Here is a 12,596-nt window from a genome sequence, read left to right as displayed (position 1 = left end):
GGAAAATACATCTACAATCACCAAGGCATTTACAGCAGCCAATAAAAATAAACAATCGTACAGACACCTACAATATAAAGTTAAATGTCACACTACCATACATTTGAATACCCTTCTACAAAAACTTCACAGCCAAAATATAAGAAATGGAATCCATGTGGGTAAACATGCATAACCTATACATACTCTAGATTCATTTTTTTTAAATGTACATACATCTGGAGTTACTATGTACAGAATTTGGTGATCCCAATATGTAGTTTTAAACTCCAAATCCTTGAATGACCACAGACATAAGTAACAGTTTTCTGTTGCCCATGACTGGAGAGAGACGCCAATGATGCCATTCCCGGTCTAGTGCTGTTTTGATGTCACTTCATTGATTTTCCTCTGCCTCCATTCACAGACTTGTGTACACAATCTTCATACATCTACTTCAATAACAACATTGGTTCTCACATTTCTCCATTTGCAGATGGTTTTCAATGATCTTCATACATTTAGTTTAATTACCATATAATTGTTGTCCCCATCCTCCATGTGCAGGTGGGTGTAGACTATCTTCATAATTCTAGTTCAATAAACACATCCTTGTTTCTCCCATTTCTCAATGTGCAAACAGGCGTTGATTATCTTTATAAGTTTAGTTCAATAACAACATAATTGGTCTCTACTCCCTTGATTTGCAGATGGTATAGACTACCTGATTTTATCTTGTTCAGTAACAACATCATTCATCTCTCTGTGCTCGATATTCATACAGGTGTAGACTATTGTCATACATTTACTTTATTGTGTCTCTCCTTCCTTCATTCACACATGTGTAGATTATCTGTTATCTGATTATGTTCATATGTCTAGTTCGGTAGCTAAATCATTGGTTTTAATCTTTCATTCTCAAACTCATGTAGGCTATCAAAAAAAACAAGGGGGGGTAAGAGGAAAACTTGAAGAAAAGGCCCTTCCTTCTACTGATTAAGTTCTAACAAACAAAAGAAGGCCTGTCAGCTCTGTCATAGATCATATCTCCACAGGATGATGGTATAATACCCTTCTGCTGAAGAACAGGGCGTGCTGTGACCTAGGAAGTACGAGGGAGCACTGAATAGTATAATAAGATGATGGACGTGAAGAGGAGCAGGAGGGTCTTGTATAGAAGGTTAAAAATGCATTTGAGCACAACGTTAGGGGTGGAATCAGGGAGATAATTTCCTTGGTCCTGATGAAAAGCCTTGTGGATAGACTTGAAACGTCTAGACCCGTAGGAAGGCAGGTGCGTTATCACCTAGCTATCAAACTTTCTCCCAGTTTTTAAACCATACTGGCTAGGGAGGATAGCTTAAAAGATTCACCAACCTATGAGGCAGACCTTCTACACAAGACCCCTCCCACTCCTACTGAGGTATATCATCTTATTATACTATTCAGTGCTCTTGTGTCCTTCATAGGTCGTGGGTCGGCAGTGGAACGGGAAGAACTTGTATGTAAATGTATAGGCATTTATATAGCGCACTACTTACCCGTAGGGTCCCAAGGCGCTTCGACCGCTGCGAAACCCTTCCTGGCTTCCCTGAGAGATGGTCCCTTAATGGGTATCTCCAGGGTGAGACCAGGCATCCCTGGCGGTCTGGTGGGGCCGTTAGTGAAGATGAGGCAAGCTAATGCCCAGAGTTGCCGAGTGTGATCGCTGGTCAAAGTGGGCACCGAGGCGAGAGAATTATCGAGTCCGCTGACCCTGGTCCAGAAACCTGCCCCGCCGAGATTCGAACCCTGGTCCCAGGCCGTCCTCTGCTCTCGGGTCTGCCGCCTCTAACCAGTGAGCCACACTACTTCACTGACTTGATGATGAAGCATGCTACCATGGGCAACCCTGGTGGGTGAGGGTTACCTAAAAAAGTTTTTCCCAATCATCCTGTGGAGGGTTCATCTACGCCCGAATGCACAGGCCCCTGTTTATTAGAACTTAATCATGTAGGCTGTCTTCATAGATCTATATCTGTATCTACGTCATTGGTCTCATCTTCCTTGATGCACAGCCATGGAGTTCATCATCGGTTCTCATGTTCCCTCTTGCGCAGTCAGGTATAGACCAAGTTTAATAACCATTTCACTGATTCTCAACGCCCTTCATTCCCAGGCAGGTGTAGATTATCTTTCAACCTACATTGTGTGAGAAAGACTGAGTCTTGGTGAAAGAGGAGTTTTGCCAAACACCCTGTCCACCAGCTCAATTTTGAGTTGGGGAAGACCACCAGGTTTATGCTAACAAATTAACTTAATATACTCTGACGGCCTGACAGAGTGGGGGTGTCAATTGATATATATAACACTGCCAACCCTTTTGAGGGTTTATGGTGTTATGTGTGTTTTTCCTATCCACTGCTGCCTTGTAAAAGCTGGTGGTGAGGGACAGGAATAAAACATAATGAACTATAGAAGAAATGTTCCATGGTGTGTGGGCCATTAAGTCCCCCCTCCCCCTCCCAAAACAAAATTTAAGTATTTCAAAAGTTTGTCTGCAGCCTGTCATGTTTGACTGGGCTGTCCGTCAAACCTTTGAAACATGGACAGAAACCACTGTGATGGTGGGCCCTGCCAATGTACAGAGAGGATATTTGGGCTGATGAATATCTCTAAATTGAGCTGGTGTGGTAAAGTCAAATAGGTGGGTGTAAAGTGCTCCTCCACTAGCCGCCTTTACTCTTTCCTTCCAAAAATATATTAGTTCCTACACCCGTTAATACTTCTAATCTAATCCTAAACCTTATAGAAAAGAAATTACCATAAAGCAGATTCCCATACACATCATCCTGGGAGGAAGACAAACATTGGAATCAAGCTCCAAAACCTCCCCATCAGTTTGCATCATGATAACTGTAGATGTCAGTAGCAGGTCCATGTTCAGCTTTGGGTGTGGTTAGTCTTCCTCCACATCAATCAGAGACTCTGCATCACCAGCAAGAGGCTTCCTTCCACAGCCGAAAAGGAGGTATCTGGAAGCAAAAAAGATACAGCTTGTGTGATGTTTAGGAACACAAGAAAACAGATGTTTGCCAGAACACACCTTCTATATCTCCTTAACCTCCCCTTTGATGTCTGTAGCCCCAGCCCTTTTCTCACTTCACCTGAGTACGGATTTCCTTTAAAATATACAGGGCCCAGCATCCCTTGTAGGGGAGGCTTCAGAATACAGAATGAGCTGAGGAAACCACTTAGCTCAACCCAACCCTGGCAATGCCCAGCTGCCTATACCAAGACTTGGTGAAAACTAGGGTTAACCCCTGGTGCCCAAATTTGAGTGATGGTGACTAGCACCTCATGGCTTAGCAAGAAGAAAGCCTTCACGCAAGGACCAAAAGCACACACACACTAAAATATGCATTTTATTTTTATTGTAAAGCACATTAAAAAAACCTTGTCACTAAGCCTATATCATCAGAATCAGGTGAACGAGAGAGAAGAAGAATCTTCCAAATGTCAAATTTTATACGGATTAACTGTAACCCCAGGAGAATGATAACAGAGAAAGGGAACCAACCACAATGAGTACCTGTGTGTGATCCATAGTTTGTATCCATGAATCCTGGAGAGGAACAAAGATAAACCAACAATTATATTTCCTTTCTTTATCTCTGGGAAAACTGTAAATCCACACTGTACTAGACCTTCCTGTAGTCACAGTAAAGTAATAATACAATAGAAATACTGTAGCCCTGGGCTATAATCATCCTGCACGACTAGCTCCTGGGAGAGATGTTGCCTGTAGTGAAACATTGATCTTGCTCCAGCAGTGCTAAAGTTATACTCAAGCAACAATGCAATAGTGATGCTGCACACACAGTGATGCTGTGCTAGTAGTGCTATGGAAAGATTTTTCAGCAGTGCTACATTGCACATGCACTGTCACAGCAAAGGTATCTGGCATGGCTTCCTAGGCTCTTCATGATTTCTCATCTACAACCTCTGACAGAAGATTTCTGGACTTCATTCTTCAGTAAAGTATATATTTATATATATATTTATGATATATACTTTTGGACAACTATATATTTCCATCCCTTACATCTGTTAATTTGCCTCCAAGTTTGACTAAGATTTGTCAGACAAGGCAAAAAAGTCTCTCTTCAGGGAGTGTGCCACTTGCATGAAGAAAAGGTTATATATAGAAGACCCTCACAAAGAGTACATTTACCGCTTGTTCTCATCACACAAGGTGTCAGACGGCAAATTTCTCAAGAACCCTTTTTCCTATTATTCTTTTTCTTTCTCTATCCTTTTATTCAAAATACCGTAAAATGCTCTTTCTTTTGAGGTGCAACATTTCACTATGCTCTCATTTTCTGGTTTTGTTTGCTTGACCTGAGTTGTTCTTATTCGCTTCTATCCCTTTATGATCTTTATTCTGCTCGTTCGTTTTTGCTTTTTTATTATAATGATTGCAGTACTGTTTTACTTTTGTTCTTAACTACTTTAATAAAGCTTCTTGAAAACTAAAAATAGTTTGTCCGCACCTCCGACAATTAAAGGCTGTACTTCTCAGATGTCAACATTGACTACATTCTTGACTGCTCCCTGTATCTATGCTATCTCTCTCTTTGTCGAGTCAGACCCTGATTTTGTGCACGATTCCACTGTCATCATGATCAAAGCCTGTAGACTCTTTGCCATGGACAAATTACACGTCGTCATATAAATCCATGTAATCTACAAAAAAACTAGTCGAAGAATTGCCGTTGACGGAGTAGCCACGATTGGTAAGCACATTATCATCAATGGAGAAGCCATCGTTGATGGATAAGCCATCGTCGACAAAGACACTGTCGTCAACTAAGACATCGTCATCAACAAAGACACATCGTCAACAAAGATATCTGTATCACCAGAGGCAATGACGCTGTTGTCGAGTTCACCTCTATCGCCAATGACACAACCATCAACGGAAGCCCATCCATCATCAAAGGCCCAGTTGCTGCCAAAATCACTGTCAACGGCCAAATGCCTGACAGTGAAAAGTGATGCACCTGCTGGAAAACAAGACAAAAAATGCAAAACTATTGTGACTGCCCCAGAACATACTTAACCCCGTAAAATCATGCCTCTTCTGCCCACTCATCTCCACCAGATGCCTATAGTCTGTCTGACTTGCATGTTAAGTGTCAGCTTGACAATGATGATTAAGATAAGCAGGAATACTATGACCAGACTTATTATGCCCAGCCTGAGTCATGACATCAGCAATATCAACAAGAAATGGTGATGATGCCATCAGCCTTATTCTCGGCTCTCCAATTCTTGTTAGAGGATTACGGCCGACGCTTACCACCTTCAGTGCCTGCTGCTAAACTTCCATCTCCACCAGTTGGATCTCCAGTGCAGGCAACTATTCCAACAATACATTGAATCCTGAATGCTCCACAGTCAATTCCACTTCAGACGAAGAGAGAGAGGAAGGGATTACGGCTGACGCTTACCACCTTCAGTGCCTGCTGCTAAACTTCCATCTCCACCAGTTGGATCTCCAGTGCAGGCAACTATTCCAACAATACATTGAATCCTGAATGCTCCACAGTCAATTCCACTTCAGACGAAGAGAGAGAGGAAGGGAAGCTTTGTGACATTGCCACAGAATGTAACAATTATATGATGTCTCCTCCTGCATCATCAACACTGCCTTGGGTAGATTTCCCTTTTGAGGATATAGGATGATTCCATAATCTGTTGCAACGTCTAGCAAAGAGTTTCCCTTTAATGATACCTTCTAAACAGTCTGACTGTTTTCTATATGATTTTAAGGAACCCTCCCGTAAATCTGTCAGTGCCATACCCATAATAGACTATATCTGGGAAGAAGGCATTAAGATAATCAAGACCCCTGCTTCTATACCAGCAATACTTCCACGCCATGACAAGAAATTCAAAACTACAGATGATGCGCCAGTGTGTCTCACAGGGCTCCCAAAGCCAGACTCAGTGGTCATGCAAGCTGCTCAACGCTGCTCAAAAAATCCTTTGGCACCTCTTTCTGCTCCTCTGAAAAAGGATGGAAGGCACCTAGATTCCACTGGGAAGCAGTTTTGTGCCATGTCAGAGCTAACAGTGTGGGTATAACCGCCATATAAGGTCAGACATTGCCTCTTACATCAACCAGCTTCCTATAGATGCTAAAGAGGAGGTTAAAACGATATTAATTGAAGGAGAAATAGCATCCAGTGAGATTATAGATTCATTCCTGGTTGTTGCCATCACAAGGTACAGACACTTGACAGGTGCGGCAGTTCGTAGGTGACAAGTGTGGCTCAAAGCCAACTCATTCCATCAGGTAGTTAAAAAAAAGATCTTGGACCTACCTTATGCGAAGAGGCCCTCTCTGGAAATCATGTAGAGGAGGCCCTCAAAACCTTTAAGACGGACATCGATACTGCCATTGGGCTCCAGGATGTATTATGCCACCCAGGAAAGACCACTCAAATTGTGAATATTGGCCTGCCATTGAAGCCTGTGTAAGCTGGTGCTAGCACCACTTGCAACAGATATGTGTCCCTATATCTGAGCTCACTGCACTCAAAACCTGTACATCGCTCCTAAGGCAGGCCTTTCAATCCTGAAGGCAGGGTGCTTGTTTAGAAGTGTATGTATGTATGTATGTATAAATTATTTTATAGCGCGCTCCGTTACTGGAGAGTATCCTGGCGCGGGTAAAGGAGAGGCAGACAATGAGACATACAAGAAAAAACTTAACTTACACTCTTGAACAGATGTGTTTTCAAATGCTTTTTAAAAACAGCCACTGAGGACATGGATCGTAGCTGGAGGGGGAGAGCATTCCAGGCCCGGGCCCCGATCACTGAGATCGATTGGCCGCCAAGTCTTGCTCGTTTGAAGCGGGGAAGATACAATTTGTACAGGGTGGAGGATCTGAGGGTACGTGCAGGAACATAGCTGGTAAATCTCTTCCTCAGATACAGGGGGCCTTGATCATGGGAAGCACGAAATGCAAGCACCAGTGATTTGAATAGGATGCGTTGAGCAACCGGAAGCCAGTGGAGCGTACGCATCTCAGAACGGACGCTCTTCCATCTCGGGATGTTCAGTAAGAGTCGGACTGCCGCATTCTGGATAATTTAAAGGCGTTTTACCAAATAGGCTGGGATGCCACTAAACAATGCATTAGCATAATACAGCCTAGCCAGTATAAGTGCTCTAGCAACCGTCTCCTTAGCATCCCTAGGGAGCAGAGGGAAAAATTTGCGGAGCATTTTTAGGGTAGCAAAACAGGTGCCTGTAAGTTTTTTAATATGGACCTCAAATTTGAGATCCTCTGTGAACCAGATGCCGAGATTTTTTGCTGGTCTCCCCATCTCTTTCGGGCATGGAATGTTTGGGGGCCACAGTGAGTTCTTAAACGAGGTGGGGAAGGAACCATAAAAAAGTACTTCAGATTTTTCCTCGTTGAATTTCAACTGGGCCTGTGTTAACCAGCGAAATACAGCGAACAAGCACAAATGAACTACCGATGTGTCCAAATTATCATCCGGCCAGGTGAACAGCAGTTGGGTATCATCTGCATACCCTATTATCTTGGCCCCAAACTGTTCTGCCAGAAAAACCAGGGGGGTTATATAGACATTAAACAGCAGGGGGCTAAGAGTAGACCCCTGCGGCACCCCTGTAAGCAAAGGTTTAGGTTCAGAGGCGTGAGGAGGCATCCAGACCTGCTGAGTCCTATCGGACAGAAAAGAGGATAGCCAATCTAGGATAACCCCCCCAATACCAATGGCCGACAACCGGCGAAGAAGGAGCTCATAGGGGACGGTATTGAACGCGGCAGAGAGGTCCAATAAAAATTAGGACCGCTCTGCCACCCCCGTCCAGACATTCCCGAATTGACTCAGTCATCTCCACCAGCGCCGTATCAGTGCTGTACGCCGCCCTAAAGCCTGATTGAGCGGGATGGAGGGCATTAGAGATGTCAACGAAGTTCTCCAGTTGTTGAAGAACTACCTTCTCACAAATTTTCGTAAGGGCCGGAAGAAGGGAAATGGGACGGTAGTTCCCAGGAACCGACACGTCCAGTCCAGGTTTCTTCAACAGCGGCAGCAGCTTGGCCTGTTTCCAAGCTGACGGCACCTCTCCAGTGACCAGGGAAAGGTTAACTATTTGCGTAATCTCAGCGCAGACCGTTTCTGCCACCTCCGACAGCACCCGGGCCGGGCACGGATCGGCTGGGGAGCCAGACTTTAGGGACTGAAGGAGGGGGAGAACGGTACACTCCTCAACTTGCACAAAGTTTGTGAAGTGCTGTCCTGAATTTGGACATAGTGAAGGGTCCAAATCAGCAGCTGAGTAATCAGCTGGGAGGGCCGCTAGAAGGTCCTGCTGAATCCTCGTTATTTTCGTAATGAAAAAGGAGGATAGTTCCTCACACCATTGCGCAGAGGACGGGAGTAGAACAGCATCAGCCACAGGGGACATAAAACTTTTAACAATAGAGAAAATCTCTCTACTATTGTTGTCAGCCTTGGCAATGCGCCCTGCATAGAAATTCCCCTTCGCTACCTTGATAGCTGCGTAATAGTCTTTCTGGGCGAGTCGCAGAGCGGATTTAGCCTCAGAGCTGTAACCACATCTCCAAATTCGTTCCAATTTCTTACACCCCAGTTTCAATTCTCTCAGTTCCGGGGAGAACCAGGGTTGGGAGGGAGAGCGCCTAGCTCTACCAACCGTACTTTGCTTAGTAGAGGCAATAGTTGCCTCTCGAGCCCACTCGTGTGAGGGTGCCCTGCATGAGCAGAACACCACCTACATACCCAAAAGTCAATTTTCCAAGGTTTGTAAATGCAGGAAGCCATTTAATACATATAGGGGAAGATTTTCGAACACATTTTCCTATAGACATTGAATAAGTAAAACTGCTTGAAACATCTAGCGCAAAGTGGGCATCACGTCAATTACGAGATGTTCAACTATATAATGGCTGCACCGAAACCGGTCATGTTTGGTATCAAACATGTTGGAATCCTCCCGACACCAACTTTAGTGTTGGATGCAGGATCCCAGGTAATGCCAATTCCTCTCCTTCCAAGAGTCATCAGGAAGATGAATGCAGAGCCCTGCAAACAGATTCTCATTGCTCCAGCCTGGCCACTTCAACACTGGTACACAGAATAACTTCTACGATCCTAGGATCGACACATCCAACTTACAGTTCTTCCCAATCATCTGACAATAAACCAAGGACAAATTCCACACCCGGATCCCAGGCACATCTACTTTAAGGCATGGCTCCTGAGTTCCATGAATTTCCACATTTGAACACACCAAGGGAGTGTTGAAAAATCTTAGCCAGGGCCCGGCTGACAGTACAAACACACCATACCGCCTCAAGTGGAATATGTTTTGTCTCTGCTGCCAACAAGCTGTTCTACCATATTTTTTTACATTTGGCGCAGTCAGGTTTAGCGCATAATTCCAGAAAAGTCTATCGGGCAGCTGTTTGCAATTTTATCAGACGTCTTTCTTCTCCACCATTATGGTCTTCTAGAATAATCAAAGAGTTCCTCATAGGATTGTTCTGTACTTTTCTTTCAGTGATGCCTCCACCTCCTTCGTGACAGTTGAGCACTGTTATCTCACAGTTAATGAAATACCCCTTTGAACCAATACACAAAGCGGACATCAAATTCCTGTCATGGAACCTGGCTCTGCTCCTCGCTTTAACTTCAGCTGGAAGAGTCAACGAGATTTAGGCTTTCTTTATACAGGAACCGTTTGTGCAGTTCTGGACTGATGGAGTTCTTCTCAGCACAAATCCAAAATGTACACCCAAGGTCCCTTCTGACTTTCATCTTAATGAGCCTGTAGTACTTAAAACTGTCTTCCCAAATCCTTCGACAACAGCAAAAAAAGGTTTTTTACTCACTGGATTCACTCTCTGGATGTCAGCGATGCCTAAAGATTTATCTGCAAAAAATGCAAGCTGTTCGCAAGACTTCTCAACTTTTTGTCAAGGATGGCCCAAAGTTTCCCCCCAAGCAGTTACGATGCAGCGTGATATACTTGCACACCTAGAGATCAAAATGTGCGGGGTTTCCAATGAATCTCAATACCTGGGAGCGCCAGGAGGCGCATAAAAACGGCATCAGACCCGTCTCGCGGGACGCAAGTGGGACGCTGGGCGAAGCCCAGGCAAAGGGTGGGCCCTCTACGGCCCACAGAGGCCAAAAGAGGCTGGGCTGGGCGACCCCCCTGAATTCTTTCTATTGCGACACACAAGGTATTACTGCAATCAGCTTATCAACCCGTTATTTAAGCTGCCTATGTTGTGTCTGCCTGGTGACTGAGTATGAGGAAGGTACCTAAAAGCTCCAGGATGCCCACCCTAAGATCTAGTACCAAACAAAAGGTGGACATCCCACAACCAGTACCTACACTCACAGCAATAGACAAAATGCTACAGCAGACAATAGAGGTTGTAACCAACGCAATAGCAAACACAGAGAGAAGGATGTCTCTACCACCAATGACAATTATTCAAGACACACAAGAAGTGGCAACTGATCTTTCTGTAGTCACTTTAGACGCTACAAATGACCCAGATACTAGCCTTGGTGTCACTTCCTCCTTTGCTGATCTTCCGTGTGCTCAGGCCCCTACTGAGAACACGAGGGATACAGTGAATATCCACACCAACTTAAGCATCATATGTGACACAAAAAAGGTGAAATCAAATAACAAGGAAGAAAAAAGGCCCAGAGAATGTCCAACACAGGGTAAAAGAAGGGTTAAAATAAAATAAAAAATCATAATTTAGTGGCACCCATAACCACCTCCACACCAGGAATACCCAGCTGGTTTGCAAATATGGTAGCCGACCTGAACGCAGATTTAGAATACACAATTACTGCCCTGATCAAACCCCTTATGTCTAAAATCGATAGACCAACATCTTTAATAAACAACAAGGGGGCTGCCCCAATTAGGCAATTGGGACATGATAATGCATCATCAAAAGCGGGACAAGATGGGGGCATGTCCAACAAAACAACAAATGAATCTGCTGCAAACAAACTAAAGAAAGTAAGGCAAAGGAATACTCCAATCGCACAAAAAGCAACACCACCCTCTAACCCTTGCAGCTCAAATGAGATAGCACTGGGCCAAACAAAACAATGCAAAGGAACTCCCCAAATTAAAAAATAGATCAAACCCCAAAAGAAAAGTCTACGGCAAACCCCCCGCCATCAAAGAATGCACCAGAAAATAAAACAAGATTGACCCGATTTCGGTCAATCAATCTTCCACCTGAAGCTTTGCCCTTCGTGGTCGTACTGACGGGAGTCCCACCACTAAAAGAGGGAAAAAGGGAAACTCACTTGGAATTAAAAAATACATGTGTGCAATGGCTGCAGATAAATAGACCCCTACCTCCAAATATCTGTGGCGAAATACTTACAGTAAGAAGGGGGGAGTGGATCGGGAGAGGAATAAAAACAATAGCAGGGGATATAATAACAGTCGACTTTAGTGACATTGCAGCAGTGAATAATATATGCAATGCACCCCCGAGTAGATCTCACACACAAATTCACCCCCTACACTTATCATATGTTTACCGGTATACACCCCAAAGACCGGTGCAGACAAATAGAATTCCTATGAGCAGGTCTCAACAGATGGAACCTCAGTATAGACCCTCTCAATGGCAAATGCCTTTCCAAGCCACCCCAGCGTATGATCCTTTCCTAACTCAACATGTGCACTGGAATAGGTTCAGTGCTCTTGAAGAGGTGGACTGACTTGCACTGGAGGAAACTAGTGCTCTAGATACCTTTATGCGATCAGAGGAGGAAGGGTTCACTGCAATAGGAACTGGTACACTGAGTACTACGGGACATAGTGATGGTAGGGGGGGTCAGTAAAAAGAATTTGAAAATTAAAAAAAGGGGAAAGAAAACAATAGAGCAATTAGGTCAAAAGATAACCCCCGATAGAATTAGACGGAACAGTGATATCACACCAGAACCCCGTACTAACATAACATCTATAGAAGAAGATAAGAAAGAGTATTTACTAAGGGGTTTAATAGAGCTTCCCCGGGGGGATAACTATGATAATCTTCGAATTATATCCTGGAATATTGCAGGACTAGCAAGTAAATTTGAATCTCTGGAATGGCGGAACTATATAAATAATTTCCAAATCATATGCTTGCAAGAAACATGGGCGGTCGACCCAAACCTGTATAGTATAGAGGGGTATAAATGTTTTTCTGTCCCGGCCATAAAATCATCATCGGGTAGAGCGATTGGGGGACTAATAATGTACGTTGACCTCCACATGCAAGGAACCTGGTTTAATTATAACTGGGATTCAAGAAATATACAAGTTGTAGGGTATGGTTTTAAAAGATTCAATCTCCTTTTACTTAATTGGTATAATGCTGTAGGCCCGATGGGAAAGGGGACCATCACAAAAGAACTGGACTCCTGCCTAGAAAAGCTGGATTTATTAAATAAGACACCAAACTCCCCTAGTATAATACATATGGGGGATTTTAATTGTCATCTTTGTGACAACCTAAAACCATTTAATAGAGA

The sequence above is a fragment of the Lissotriton vulgaris genome, chromosome 4_1 (genome assembly GCF_964263255.1).
Source record: "Lissotriton vulgaris chromosome 4_1, aLisVul1.2, whole genome shotgun sequence".
In the NCBI taxonomy this organism is placed as follows: Eukaryota; Metazoa; Chordata; class Amphibia; order Caudata; family Salamandridae; genus Lissotriton; species Lissotriton vulgaris.
Note: the sequence above shows the minus strand (reverse complement) of the source record.